Genomic DNA, 14026 nt, shown 5'->3' on the forward strand with positions numbered 1-14026 from the left:
ACATGTTCATGCCTCGAGATTTGTAGGGTAAGGGTAGGCTGAGGCATCCAACAAAACCATTCTCGACTGCCTCAAGAAGTCCCTCTCAGACAAGAAGGGTAATTGGCCAGATAAGCTCCCCGGTGTTCTGTGGGCATATTGCACCATTAAGAGACGAGCAATCGGCGAAACTCCATTCTTTCTAGCATTTGGCTCTGAGACGATCATTCCTCCCAATGTTATGGTGTCAAGCATTGGCACTGTACTACCAAATTTTGAGCAGAACGAGAATGAGATGGCCACAAACTTAGACTTGGCAGAGGATGAGCATGCAAAAGTTATCGACCTATCAGCAGTAGCTTCTCTCAAACTAAAACAAGAGTGTGACGATCAGGTAGTTCCAACCAAGGGACTTAGTTCTTAGAAAAGCTTTCTTAACTGCCAGCTGTGAAGGCTATAAAAAGATGGCTCCCATCTGGAGAGGTCCGTACAAAATCAGCCGAGTAAGCGGAAATGGCAGCTACATCCTCATCATTATGAGCGACAAAGAGATCGAAAAGTAGTGGAATGCCTACAACCTGATAAAGTACTACGTGTGACCTTCCACTATTCCTTAAACCTTGTTCAAGACAAATAAAGTTCGAAGACTGAAGCAACTTGACTAACAAAACCTCACATGACGAGGACTATCAGTTGTTATGTTATTATTGCCTATAAGCAAAGTTAATACATTTCTCTATTTTTAGCGATGATTGAAGGAATTATTCACAAGCCTGGGTTGAATGCATAAACAAACTGACCACCCATGCCAAAGTAGAAAATGTCTCTGCCTTTGCAGACATGGCTCCCATCAGGAGAGGGTAAGTTAATCCAGGATATCCAAATGTGGATGGGTTTTATGACTGCTCAGTTTCCCGTGAATGCATCGACTACCTGCATCGGACTATTCCCAGAATTGGCTACAATAAACTTTTTCCTAAAAAGACTTAGCCGACAGAAGAATTCAATTTTGCGGGAGCCTGGGTTTCTAATCGGAAGACGCTAAGTGCAGAATCCCTACCCATGAAAGAATTCGCGTGACTAGATGATCCGTCCTCGATGTGCAAGTCTTCATGAACGTAACTTAACTCTAAAGTGTTGCAAAACTAGTTAAACGACTCGCATAATTAGTTACAATTGTTGTCCAAGATATCCATATTAAGCTGCGTGTAGCTTAGAAGATCAATAGACCACCAGCTCAGAAGGATATGACCTCTAAGGCACGATTTCACCTACATCTTAAGCCTAAAATGCCTTTGAGAGCGAGGGACGACGCCTAAATTGGTCACGCGAGTCGTCTGCTTCTGTAAGTAAGATGCTTGGCTGACGACCCAATGGCTAGCAACCCTAGCAATTTGTAAGCCGAAACTTACACTTGCTATGACTACACGGACCCGTCTGCTTATCTAAAAGTAGCGCATCTGACCGACGGTCTACGATTTAAGTTTTGCAAGAGCTAAAGCTGAAATGTATGACTATAACAGCTACGCAGACTCCTCTTCTTTCTACGAGAAGCACGTGTCTGGCCATCGACTCTATAAGTTAAAAATTTTACAACATGCCCCGAGAGAGCTAAGACTCGAACAGCCGTTAAAGCCAAAATGTACGACTACAGCAACTACGTTAACTCCTTTGCTTTCTACGAGAAGTACATGTCCGATAAGTCAAAAATTTCACAACATGCCCCTGGAAAGGCTTAAGCAGCCACTAAAACCCAAATGTGCAACTATAGCAGCTATACGGACTCCTCTACTTTATATGAGAAACACGTGTCTGGCCGTCAACTCTATAAGTTAAAAATTTGACAACATGCCCTGAGAGGGCCAAGGTTCGTGCAGCTATTAAAGCCGAGATTCACGACTATAGCAGCTACACGAACTCTCCTGCTTCCTTTAGAGGCTACTAGTTTGGCCGCTGACTTTATAAGTTAGAAATCTTACATTTTTTCCTCATGCAGGTAAAGTTCCTTGAGCATCAAAGCCGAAACTAAAACCTAAGTGACAACGTGGGATCGACTGCTTCATTGAAGTAGCTCACTTAGTCGCCTGTCCTACTGTAAAGTTTTGCAAAAGACATAGCGAAATAGAAGGATGAAGCAAAGCAAGGAAAAATGTTTATTAAATTTCTAGCAAATTAATAAACCGGCTCGAAGGCCTACAAATTTAAAAAAAGTAGAATGAAAAGGAAAAGAAGAAAATTCCTAAGTTTAAGCAAAAAAACTACTCATCGGCAGCATGCGCAACCATTGATCCCTCAACTACCACATCTTCAGCAGCCATACTGCTCTCAGCAACCAAAGCTTCCATTAGCTCATCCTCAGCCACCCCTACCTGGACTGCCTAACCCTCAACTGCTTCACCAAAGGCAACCTCAAACTAGAAGTCAAGCAGATCAACTAGAGAAATAGAGAAAGTCTTGAAGTCATTCTCGAAAAACTAATAATCCTACAGCTTACCCTAAGGATGGTCTACATTGCCAAGCTTGTAGAAATCGGCCTGACAAGAAGCAAGTGCGACCAACCTTCTCATTCTTTATCTGCACGTTTTCCTCAACAAGCCCTATATGAGTATCCTACAGCTTACTTAGTTCATTTTCCAAGTTCTCGCTAACAGACAACACACTTTGCAGATCCACTTCCTTATACTCAAGCTTGCTGGCAACATCCTTGAGACGAGACACTTCAACATGCATAAAGACAAGCTCATTGTCCTTGGCAAAACAAGCATATTATAGCTCTGAATTGACACGCTCAAGGTCTTTAACCACCGGTACAACACAACTGACTTCCTTATCTGCAGCTTCCAACATTGCCTGAGTCGCATTAAACTTAGCCTTCAAATAAATGACTTTTTGATGAACGGCCTCCAACTATAGAAGTGGGGGCAGAGACATCAAACCCCTTCAAAACGGCGAGTTTAGATTTGAGCTTCTCAATCATTTCAGTAGCCGAGCGAAGCTGGGCCATCAACGCCACTTCGACCTTTTTAGCACACTTAACAACATTCTGATCGAAGCACATACACTCAACTGCCAAAATCAAAGTCTTATGCAATCTAGCAATCAATGAGGACTTCCTTGAGCAGGTAGGACACTATGCAAAAGAGTCTGAGCGAACAACAATTTTCCTAACATTATCAATAAACTTAGCCCATGCATCAACGTCTTTAAGCAGGTCAGCCTTCAACAGTACACAAACCTTGGGAAACTCCCTAGCCTCAAACTTAGTGGATCTCTCACAACTGCCCATGCGAGCAGACTTCCCTTTCTCAACTGATGAATCAGCCACAACAGAATGAGGAGCAAGCCTATGCACCACCTTAGCAGCAAAATCCACATTCCCGCTTTTCATAGCAGCGAGCCTCTCAGAAGTCGAATCGGACTTAGCTCCAGATGCACGCTTCGACACAAACCCAGACATCAAGGGCACCATCGAACCTTTCTGCTGGGCAATCCTCTAAACAATGGTCATGGCTACCTTCAGAGCAGCAGGTTTTACAGGCTCAGACTCAATAGTTTTTTTCATCCCTTTGGGAGAAGTTAGATCAATAATAAGCTTCTCAATAGCATAAGAGCCTCTGCAAGTAGCAAAAGAAATCATTGGCTTCTTCTCGGCCGAAGGCTCACAAGTAGGTGAGGAAGATATCTTATTTCCACCCTCATTGGCAGCAGGCTTACAATAGCAATCGGACGAGCAAACGCCTCATCCTTTATCCACTTTATCTCTTCCTTCAGAGGTAGCCCGCCTTTCTCCTAACGAATATGACTGAGCAGCCAGCACCACTCACTATACTCAGCAAGAATGCCCAAGGTGATTTGCACTTTCTTCATATCCGGGAAGTTCTTGGAGTTGAGCCAAATTTTGAATCTACACAATGTAAGAAAAACGATCAATAAATTAAAGTCATAGAGCAGCTAAACAAAAATTCAAGCAGGCCAGGAATAAAGCAGCGCACTTACTGCTGATAAAGACAATTGGAACACGCAGCTCAAGTGATGAGTCAGACTCCCACTCTTCACTCACCTCCAAGGTATCTCTCGCCCACTCATGATCACTTTTGCATGAAGCATCAAGCAGCCTATGGCGAGACCTCACCTGCCCCATGCCATCTTTATGGCCGATCTCAAAGAAGTACCAGAACTTATTTATAGTCAAGCCAATATCAAAGAACCTGCTCAAGTTCGAGAACCCCACCATCACACGAACTGCATTTGGGAAGCACTGAGCAGGTGCGCATTTCATTGAGCAGATCACCTCCTAAAAAAACATTGCATGGGAAAAGTAAATCCCAACATGATGTAATACGGATGGAATTTGATAGCCATCTTCTTAGCAGTGACACCCTCGCCACACGGTTCATGGTCGCTATCATCCTTCACCCGTTTGACGCAAACCCTTGACGAAATCGCATGCTTGTCCGTCTAAAAAAAACTCTCAAAACAATTCATCAGAATTGATCTTGACATGTGCAACCTTGAAGTAGCCCACCTTGACGGTACAAAGGTGGAGGGTATTTATCACTTTTGCGATAGGAGGAAAACATCTCAAAATTCCTTAAAAAAAGTATGAAGAAAAATATTCAAAAGGTAGCTCGTGAGAAGAAAAAAAAATATATATATATACATATATTAAAGGATGACCGCAGAGCCTAGCGGCCTATTACCAGGCCCCACGGCCTAGCTCGCTAAGCTCGGCCATGCCACAAAATGGCCCAGCCCTAACTCTCTCTCTTTCCTACATACGACCCAAGCTGCTCCAGCCTAACACGGAATGAGGCCCACGCCTCCCTCCTCTTTTCTTTCTCGCACTTAACATGGCCCAAGGCCTCTCAGCCCAATCTGCCATCAACAGAGACCCAGCCTATGCCGGTCTCTTTCTCTTCCTCCATAACAGGCCCGAGCCTGCTATATAATGTTTGGCCTGCACCAAGCCCAACTAGATGGGCTAGACCTTCATGGCTTGCTTAACTCTGCGCCCCAGCGCACCTGTCACCTCGGTCTAAGCCAACCTTAACACCTGGCCTATGCCAACTGACCCTCGTGCTGTGCCATCAGCAGCCCACACTGCCCAATGCAGCACAGTGGTCCCGTGGCACCCTTGCCACGTGTTTCACACGTCCTTGGCCCCCAACGAGCCAATTTTTCAAGTCCCAAAAAATCAAGAAGAAGGAAAATTCAAATTCTTCTTACCTTGGTGCGGCATGGAGAAGAAGAACAATAACGAGAAACGACTCCTTGCAAGGGCAAGAGAGGAAGAAAGCTAGAGGAGAGGGAATAAATTTCCTCTGGCTTCTTTCTTCCTTGTTAGAATTATGATTGTTCTCCAAATTTATTTAAGTCCCTGCTTAAGGTAGAATTAAATAGGTATTGGGGGCAATTGGTTTCCTTTTCCTAGAAGAAATCTATCTCCAAGTCAAGAAAGAAGATCTAGTTCAAATTGGGAAACAACTCTACAAGTTCATGCAACTTAGGATTTCTACACCTATTGCCATTTTCCTACGTGCAGTCCAGTAAGTGTTGGGGCATTTGTGGAGCCTAAAATAATCCCAAAAATTCTAGAGGCGACACATGGACTTTGCTAAAGAAAGACAAGATTACCCTCATTAAATGGGCAGGCTCCTCAAATACTCTCACAAGCAACTCACACCCATGAAGGTTCCAGCAGCTGAATACGACTGCCCACGGCTCACTTGCCCTTGGCAAGGAAAAGTCAAAGCATTAAAAATAAGAATTAATTACCCAAATCCTATCTTTAATACATTCCAAATTGAAGATTGACTCCTAAAAAGTCCTAAACAGTTTACTCTTCTCAGAGAAACTAACTTAGGTATCAGAGATCCATTGGCCTAACACCACCCCCCCCCCCCCAACCCTTGTGGGCGTGTGAGGCTTAGGTCCTTGATCAAAGGTGTTGATTGTTTTGCAGGTGCATTTTCGTCAAAGCTAGAGATGGAAGAAATTTGCATCGACAAAATCCATAAGAAAGTATGTACCTCTATAATAAAATTTCTTGTGAAAAAATTTAAATATATTGATTCATGACTTTATAACCAACTGCACTTCAGCCTCTTGTGCCCTCCAATTAACCTACAAAACAGAAATTTAGAGGAGAAATAACCTTGAATGAAACTATAAAGAATGAGTTTTGCTCTCCGTTGAATTAATGCAAACCTTTCTTTCAATATCTTGTTCACTTTCCGGGACACTTCCAAGGTAATATCGCAAGAAAGAATGAGAAAAATGAAATGATGATAAGGAAGCAAGAAAAGTAGAGAGAAAAGGGGGATTCATAGTGCAGAGAGGTGGAAGGAGGAGGGATGACAAAGGGAGGAAGAAGGAAAAAACGCAATCAGGAGATAAGAGACTAAGCGAAGCAGGAAGAAGAGAAGCAAATTATAGGGTTTAGAGTAATTAACTATTTATTTATTAACATAATTTTTAAATGAATATATTTTTTGTTTGAGTCTAAAATTTTTTGAAATTGTTAAGAGGCAATTTAATTGCAAAAAACTTGTTGATTTTAGGAAAAATTTGACGCCACCAAAATTTCATCTCCCGCTCAAATTAAAAAAAAAATCATTAGGGGAAATTTATTCCATCCCTATTACTGCTATAAAATTAATAGAGGCAGTTTCTTATCCAATCTCTATTACATTAGTATATTTTTGCCCCTAATTATAATTGAGGCAAATTATTATATTCGCCTCTAACAGTCTGTCCCTAATGGACACTTTTCTTGTAGTAGATGGATATAGTGGAAAAGTACATTAGGTGTGTAGAATATTGGGTGGTCAAGTATCAACACGTAAAAAAAAAAAAAGTGTAACGGATATGAGAATGCTTCGTTAGATGTGTAGGCACATGAAAAATGACATGATTAAGAACGAGGATATCTGAGGTCAACTATGAGTAGCCGCACTTGAAGATAAGATGAGAGTTTGGACACATGAACCGAAGACCTATAGATGCTCCAGTTAGAATATGCGACTATCGGACAGAGGCTCAGGGCAAAAGAGGTAGAGGAAGACTTAGGAAGTATTGGAAAGAGACTCTAAAAAGACGTAGAGTACTTGGAGCTAATAAAAGACTTGGTAAGAGAATCTAAAAAGACTTAGAATACTTGGAGCTAATGAAAAACTTGACACAAAACTGAGTGCAATAATATTCTTTGATTCATAGAGATGACCCCACTTAGTAAAATAAGGTTTTATTGTTGTTGTAAACACAATGCAATGCCTCATTGAACTAAGTAACCTTTGAAATGAAATAGATTAAAATATAGAGGTATTCATCAATTTCTCCCCTGAACTTGTGACCATTGGCCAATTTCCCCCCTGAACTTTAATTTTGGCCAATTTCCCCCCTCAACTCTCATAATTAGTCAATTTCCCCCCTCAACTTTAATTTGGCCAATTTCCCCCCTCAACTCTCAAAATTAGTCAATTTGCACCCTACTGTTAATTTTTTTTTTTTTTTTAATTTTCCATCTATTCTTTTCTTAATTTTCAATCTTTCTAATAGCTTCCAACAAAGTACTAAAATTAACATAAACTCACCTGCATAATATAGGGTAAAATGTACAAAAACATAATACAGTTAGTATGTGACATGGGTTGATTATAAGAAAAAGTTATGAATCGGGTTTAAAGCATGTAGAAGAAGAAACAATAACAGAAAGAAATAATAATCCTAAACTCATGGATCAAACATATTTCAATAAAATGGGTTATTCTTAATAAGGAGTCGAAAATTATGAATAGACTAGCCATTTTTTCACTAAAGCTCGATTCTCCGCAATTTACTTGAACTTAGCTTTCACTTTTATAAAGAAAATTGTATTCACATACAAAAATTTACACATCAATCCTTTTTGTTATCAATTTTGTATAGTAAAAAATCAAATAAAATTACTCCATACTGATTTATTATGACTAATAATACTATCTATGATAAATTGTAAAATTCTAAATTTTAATCTATTTGTAATAGGATAAAGATATAGGAACATGATTAACATACATCTTATTTAGTTTCTTACAAACACTTGTTTAATTATGATCAAATTAAAAAATTAACAGTAGGGTGCAAATTGACTAATTATAAGAGTTGAGGGGGGAAATTGGCTAAATTAAAGTTGAGGGGGGAAATTGACTAATCCTGAGAGTTCAGGGGGGAAATTGGCCAAAATTAAAGTTGAGGGGGGAAATTGGCTAATAGTCACAAGTTCAGGGGGGAAATTGATGAATACCTCTAAAATATAAGGTGATGTTTAATAAAAAAAAATGATCAATGAATCGGTTAATTCACAAGTTAAAACGAATGCAACTAAGAGAAGAAACCATAGTTACTCATAAACTAAAGATTAGTTGATTGTCAAGGAAAACTGGTGTCCAAATACATTTACCTTTTTCGAGAAGTTGATTGAAATGATCATTTTAAACTCAATTACTAAACTAATCGTAAAATATTAACGACATATGATGAAGTAAACTATTGATTACATACTGAAAATTGATTATTTCAACCATTAAATACGTTATGCGTGCTGTTCTTGAAGGCCCAATTAGTATAAGATCAAATTAAGTGGTTTACTCCAACACAATAACAAGGCCCACGTCCCCCACCAGTAACCACTGATAATAATTTTCAATTTTGCACACTAGGTTCTAATCGTGGCAAACTACCATAAAAGCACGACTGCAAATAGTGCCCTATGCCTGCCTTCATTTGATCAAGAAACAAAAAGGTCTTGTAGTTTTTTTTTTTTTTTTTTTTTTGAAACCATAAAAAAGGTCTTGTAGTTTAGTGCAGGACAGATAACAAAAATTTCCATACAAAGTTTATAATTGAAGTGTGACGTGTGCAAGCGCTAGGAACATGAATAATGCAGTGAACATGACACCTGACAGGGAGCTCATGATTTTTATGTTATTTTTAACCGAATGAGGAAAGAAGGATTATAATGATAACTCCTTTGGCAATACATGTTCGTTTGGGGAATATTTCTTCAACCATTTTTAATTGAGAGTTTTTTAAGAAAAATTTGCTACATTGATCGCAAAATTTAGTCTCTATTGGCTACTGGTACTTTATTATATCTTAAACTAAATAGTATTTAAAAAAGGATGAACTACCAATTTAATTTCTGAATTATTACCTTAGTAAAAATTAGGTTCTTAAATTATTTTTTTAGAAAAATCAGTCATTGAATTATAAAAATCTGTCAATTACATCCCCAATATTATATTCGAAACTAATATATTCAGTTTTCCGTCATTTAAGTCACGTTACTTGCATGTGATACAAATTGGATAGTAGATTAGTAATTTTACATAAAAAAAAGGGTGTATGGAGTTAACTTTGGAGGGTAAATTAGACATTAGATACGCAACCTAAATAAAATGTTAAGGGCTTATAGATGAGAAAATGACAGTTTTACACTCTAAAGTGTGTTAAGTGACTTAAGTTGACAAAAAATTGAATAAAATAGCTTTGAATATAATAGTAGGGATGAAATTAGCAATTGTTAATGAATTTAGGGACTTATTTTATAAAAATAAAAATTCAGGGATCTAATTTTCACTAAGGTGACAGTTCATGAACTAAATCAGCACTTCATCCTTTAAAAAACTATTTGGCTACAATATTTATAAGTACTTAATACTATCACCATATGATAGTTAAATGCTTTTTAAATGTCGTTACAACACACCTGATCGTGAGATAAGGATAATATTAAGTGATTGTAAATGTGAGAATGTGATGAGGACAAAGTCCTACATTGGTGAGGGACCAAAGCATGTAGGGATGTATAAAAGGATGTACTACTCCCCATATCATCAATTGTTTTATGGTGAAATCTCAACTTTCTTCGTCGTATCAACGTAGGTTGACCCACATGTGAAGCCCAATGGCCACACATGCACAACATCACCCTGTTTGTGTTATTCATGTGTTCAGCTTGAAAATTCGCCACATGTTAGAGGACGTGTGAGCAAGGTTCTAAAAAACAATAGAAGCTAGTCAGGCAGCGGGCAGGGGCCTAGCGCCTAGGCGTCCTAGACGGATTTATGTAAATTTAATATATGTCGTGTAAATAAGTGTCTATTTACACTTAAAAAAATATACTTGTATGGATAATAAAAGAATGAAAAAATGAAAAAATAGAAGTAGAAGAATACACAAAGTACATCAATACAAGGAGTTCAATATTTAAAAAATAGTAGGCATATAATCATAATGAGGAGTATATTTGGATGATAGACTAAATTCTTCTTGTTCATAATCCTTGCATTGGATTGGACATTGACTAAATTATTTAACATTGTTGTATCCAGTTTATTTCTTTTCTTTGTATGTATCCCCTCAAAAGTGCTCCAATTCATTTACAATTGGATGAACTTGTAGTCAATCCATCCTTTTCAAATTAGGTACACCATTTACATAAGTATACCATCATGAAACTAAAAAAGAAAAAAGCACACAATTAATAATATAAAAAAAATTAAAAATAAAAACCAAACCGCCTAGCTCTAAACCAATTTTTCGAAACGATTTGTCCTAAATTGCTGTGGGCCTTCACCGCCTAGCGCTTAGGTGGCCGCCTAGGCCGATTTTTAGAACATTGCGTGTGAGAATGTGGGACACAATCCTACATCGGTGAGGGACAAAACTGTGCAAGGGTTTATAAGAGATTAGGCTACTCCCCATATCACCAAATTTGCCACATGTGAGAAGGTGTGAGGACAAATTAGCTCTCCTTTGGTGAGGAGTCAAGCCATGCAAGGAATTATAAGAGGTTAAACTACTCTCCAGATTGCTAATTATATTCATGGTGAAACCTCATCATAGCACTTGTTAAAATATTGCTCCATTCTTCCATAAATTATGTCATCGGTGACTCCACTTCTGTACATTGAATTTGAATGTTCTTTAAAAATTGGCTACAATACTTACTGAAGAAAGTAAGGGTTCTAGCATAAAACCAATTGCTATTATGGAGAATAGTTCAACCTCTTATAAGCCTTTATATGGTTTGGTCCCTCACCAATGGGGAATTTTTCTTCACATTCTCACATGCTCTTTTACGTGTGGCAATCTTGAAGCATAACATGTGGACAACACAAATGAGGTAACATGGAGCATGTGTGACTGTTAGACTTTACACGCGAGCCAATCTGCTCTGATACTATAAAAAAGTTGAGTTCCACCATAAAAAATTAAAAAATTAAAAAATTAAAAAATTAAAAAAATTAATAATATAAGGAGTAGTCTAATCTCTTATAATCTCTTGCATGATTTAGTCTCTCACTGATGTGAGACTTTGTCTTCACATTCTCATGGATGCCATGCAAGAAAAGAAGAATTGAAGGGTGGAGACAAATCCAAAATTAGGACCCCACTTTAGAACACGCGACCCTTGCAGGGACGTATACATTATAGCAAGAGAGCTTCTTATGTGGGGTAAATGACTTCATGTTCTTAACGTGGCTCTTTTGAATTTTTGCAGTTACTTTTTCTCTCCTTTTTTCTTCTGTTCTTATCCATGAGACGGTACAGGCTCATCTGATTGGCTGATAGCCAAGCCGTTTTGTGAATGTTCTCCTCGTAATCAGATGTCGGTGTTACGATCTCATCCACATCTCTTATGATCACTAATTGCATGTTTATGCAGCTCACATAGGCTTTGATTAAATCTGTGGACCTTTATTAGATCTTGTTCGAGATCTTGTTTGAGATCACAAAAGTTAAAACAGCAGTTATCAAAGTTAAATCTAAGTACTGATTTGGTTTGGTACTGAGATGTTTTTATAAAAAATGGGTATAAAAAAAATTTGAGTTTAAAAAGATGTTTGGCAAACACTTAAAAACAACTTATTTTCACAGTCTTGGGTGAAAAAAAATCTGAAAACGTGAAGCAACAAAAATGAACTTTGAAAAAAAGATGAAAACGTGAAGCAGCATAAATGTTGAAAAAAATCTCTCCTTCTTTTACCAACTCCGACGTTCTTTCTCACACGAGAGGCTTACTCGATCGTTACGAAAAAGAAAATATTAGGCGCTGATGTGATCATATGTAAAGAAGTCATATGGGCAAAGTAATTTGCTTGACTAAAGGCGCCAAGAGAAAAAACTGAAGGAAACAAACAAATGGAAAGTTGTTGGGACTTTTTTCCGTGCAAATATATGAAATTAGTTGGGACTTCTTTCCGTGCAAATATATGAAATTAGTTGGGACTTTTTTCCCTCCTCCAACCCTTTAAGCCACAAAAGATGCAGCTATTATCTGAAATTTTAGGTTTTCCTACAAAATTGCCTAACTATAATATAAACTTTCAAGTTGATTATTTATCAACATAAATCTAGGTTATCATTATTGGCACTTGTAAAGATTTATGTTGCACCAAACATATGGAAATATAAAAAGAAAAGAAAAAACACTTGATATGGAAAAATACTTATGTGGGGAAAAAGATTGGTAGAGATCGAATTTTCTTAGTTGTTCAGAGAAAATGATTGGTAGAGATTGAATTCGCACCAAAGTGTACATGCATGATTGTTTTCTTCAACTATGATACCATCCTACAAATACTTTACATTATATCAAAAGTGATTTAGATTTGAAAATTACTACAATACTTGTTTCCTTCAATTTTTTTGCGGTGGTGGTCATCAGCCACAAACTCAAGTCATAATCTCATAAACTCAGGTCATATGGATTAGATTTGGGTCTGGATAACCTTCCTAATTTAGGTTGATTTTCTTTTATTGCATCACGTGTGTACGTAATAAACTAATAATTATGATTAACATATTCGTCTCTCTTTTTTTTTTCTTTTGATAGGAACATATTTGTCTCATGGATTCTATGAACTTTACCTAAGATTTTGTGTGAAACTTACGCGGATTCCTGCATGGTAAATTATCAAGAATTTTCCACACGTAATTCGTCACAACCAAATCTTACTCATCCTCTTTTTTCCTAAAAAAAAAAAAAAAAGAGGGTATTAACTATCACTAAATATACATACTGAAAGATTTTTGTTGAAAGAAATTTTAAATGATTTTTTTATTTAAATCTTTTCGAACCTGCCAATTTAAAAAATAAAAAAAAATCCAAAGGATAGCGGTTTTCTAACTTATACCATAAAGTTACGTACTGATAAATATCAAAGATGACACTCATGATAACATTCAATAGGTACACAATCTAAATAGACTTCAACAAAATATACAATGTCAACTTAATCAAACTAGTTGTCCTCGTACTGATGGGATGGGTTTGAGGGCGAGAATGCATGAGAATAAGCAAAGAAAGATATCCAAGTCTTGAAATCATCTACACCTAACTCATATTATTGAGATAACACTCCCAAAAAAAAAAAAAAAAAAAAAAAAAGCACTTCAAGAGATGACATCTGAGAAATTTTACGCACAAAACCTACAAAACAATGAATAGGAGACACTATATGACAATGAGCAGCTCTGACACAAGAAGCTAACAATGAACCAACTAGAGTCCATAACAATTTTGTTCTCAACACCATTAGCGAAGATACCATTTCTAACAAACTGATGACACGCCAAACAAAATTAAAATACTCACTACAGAAACTCACAAATTAATAAACCTTGTCAAAGAGGCATTATTGACGAAGAAATGAAAAACAGATATGCTGCAATTCATGAGAAGATGAAGGAAGAAGGCTAAAAAAGGGAGAGGGGCTGCCACCAGCCCCAAACTGGAGCAAAAGGCCAGTGGCTATGAATTTTGCATATTTAAGGTTTCCTAAGAGGAGGAGAGATAAAAGAGGGGCTAGAGTTTTTACTAAAATTGTTCGTGTAGCTTGGTTAGGAACTCAAAATACAATTGTACTGAAACAAAATCCACATTAGTAATTCAATACTTTTCAACGCATCTACTGCGAGTCCTTGATTTCTTATAGTGGATTGGAATAATTGTTTATGGCGTCTTCTTTTATGCATTTTATTTGTATCCATAATTATCGAA

The sequence above is a fragment of the Pyrus communis genome, chromosome 17 (assembly GCF_963583255.1).
Source record: "Pyrus communis chromosome 17, drPyrComm1.1, whole genome shotgun sequence".
Taxonomy (NCBI): domain Eukaryota; kingdom Viridiplantae; phylum Streptophyta; class Magnoliopsida; order Rosales; family Rosaceae; genus Pyrus; species Pyrus communis.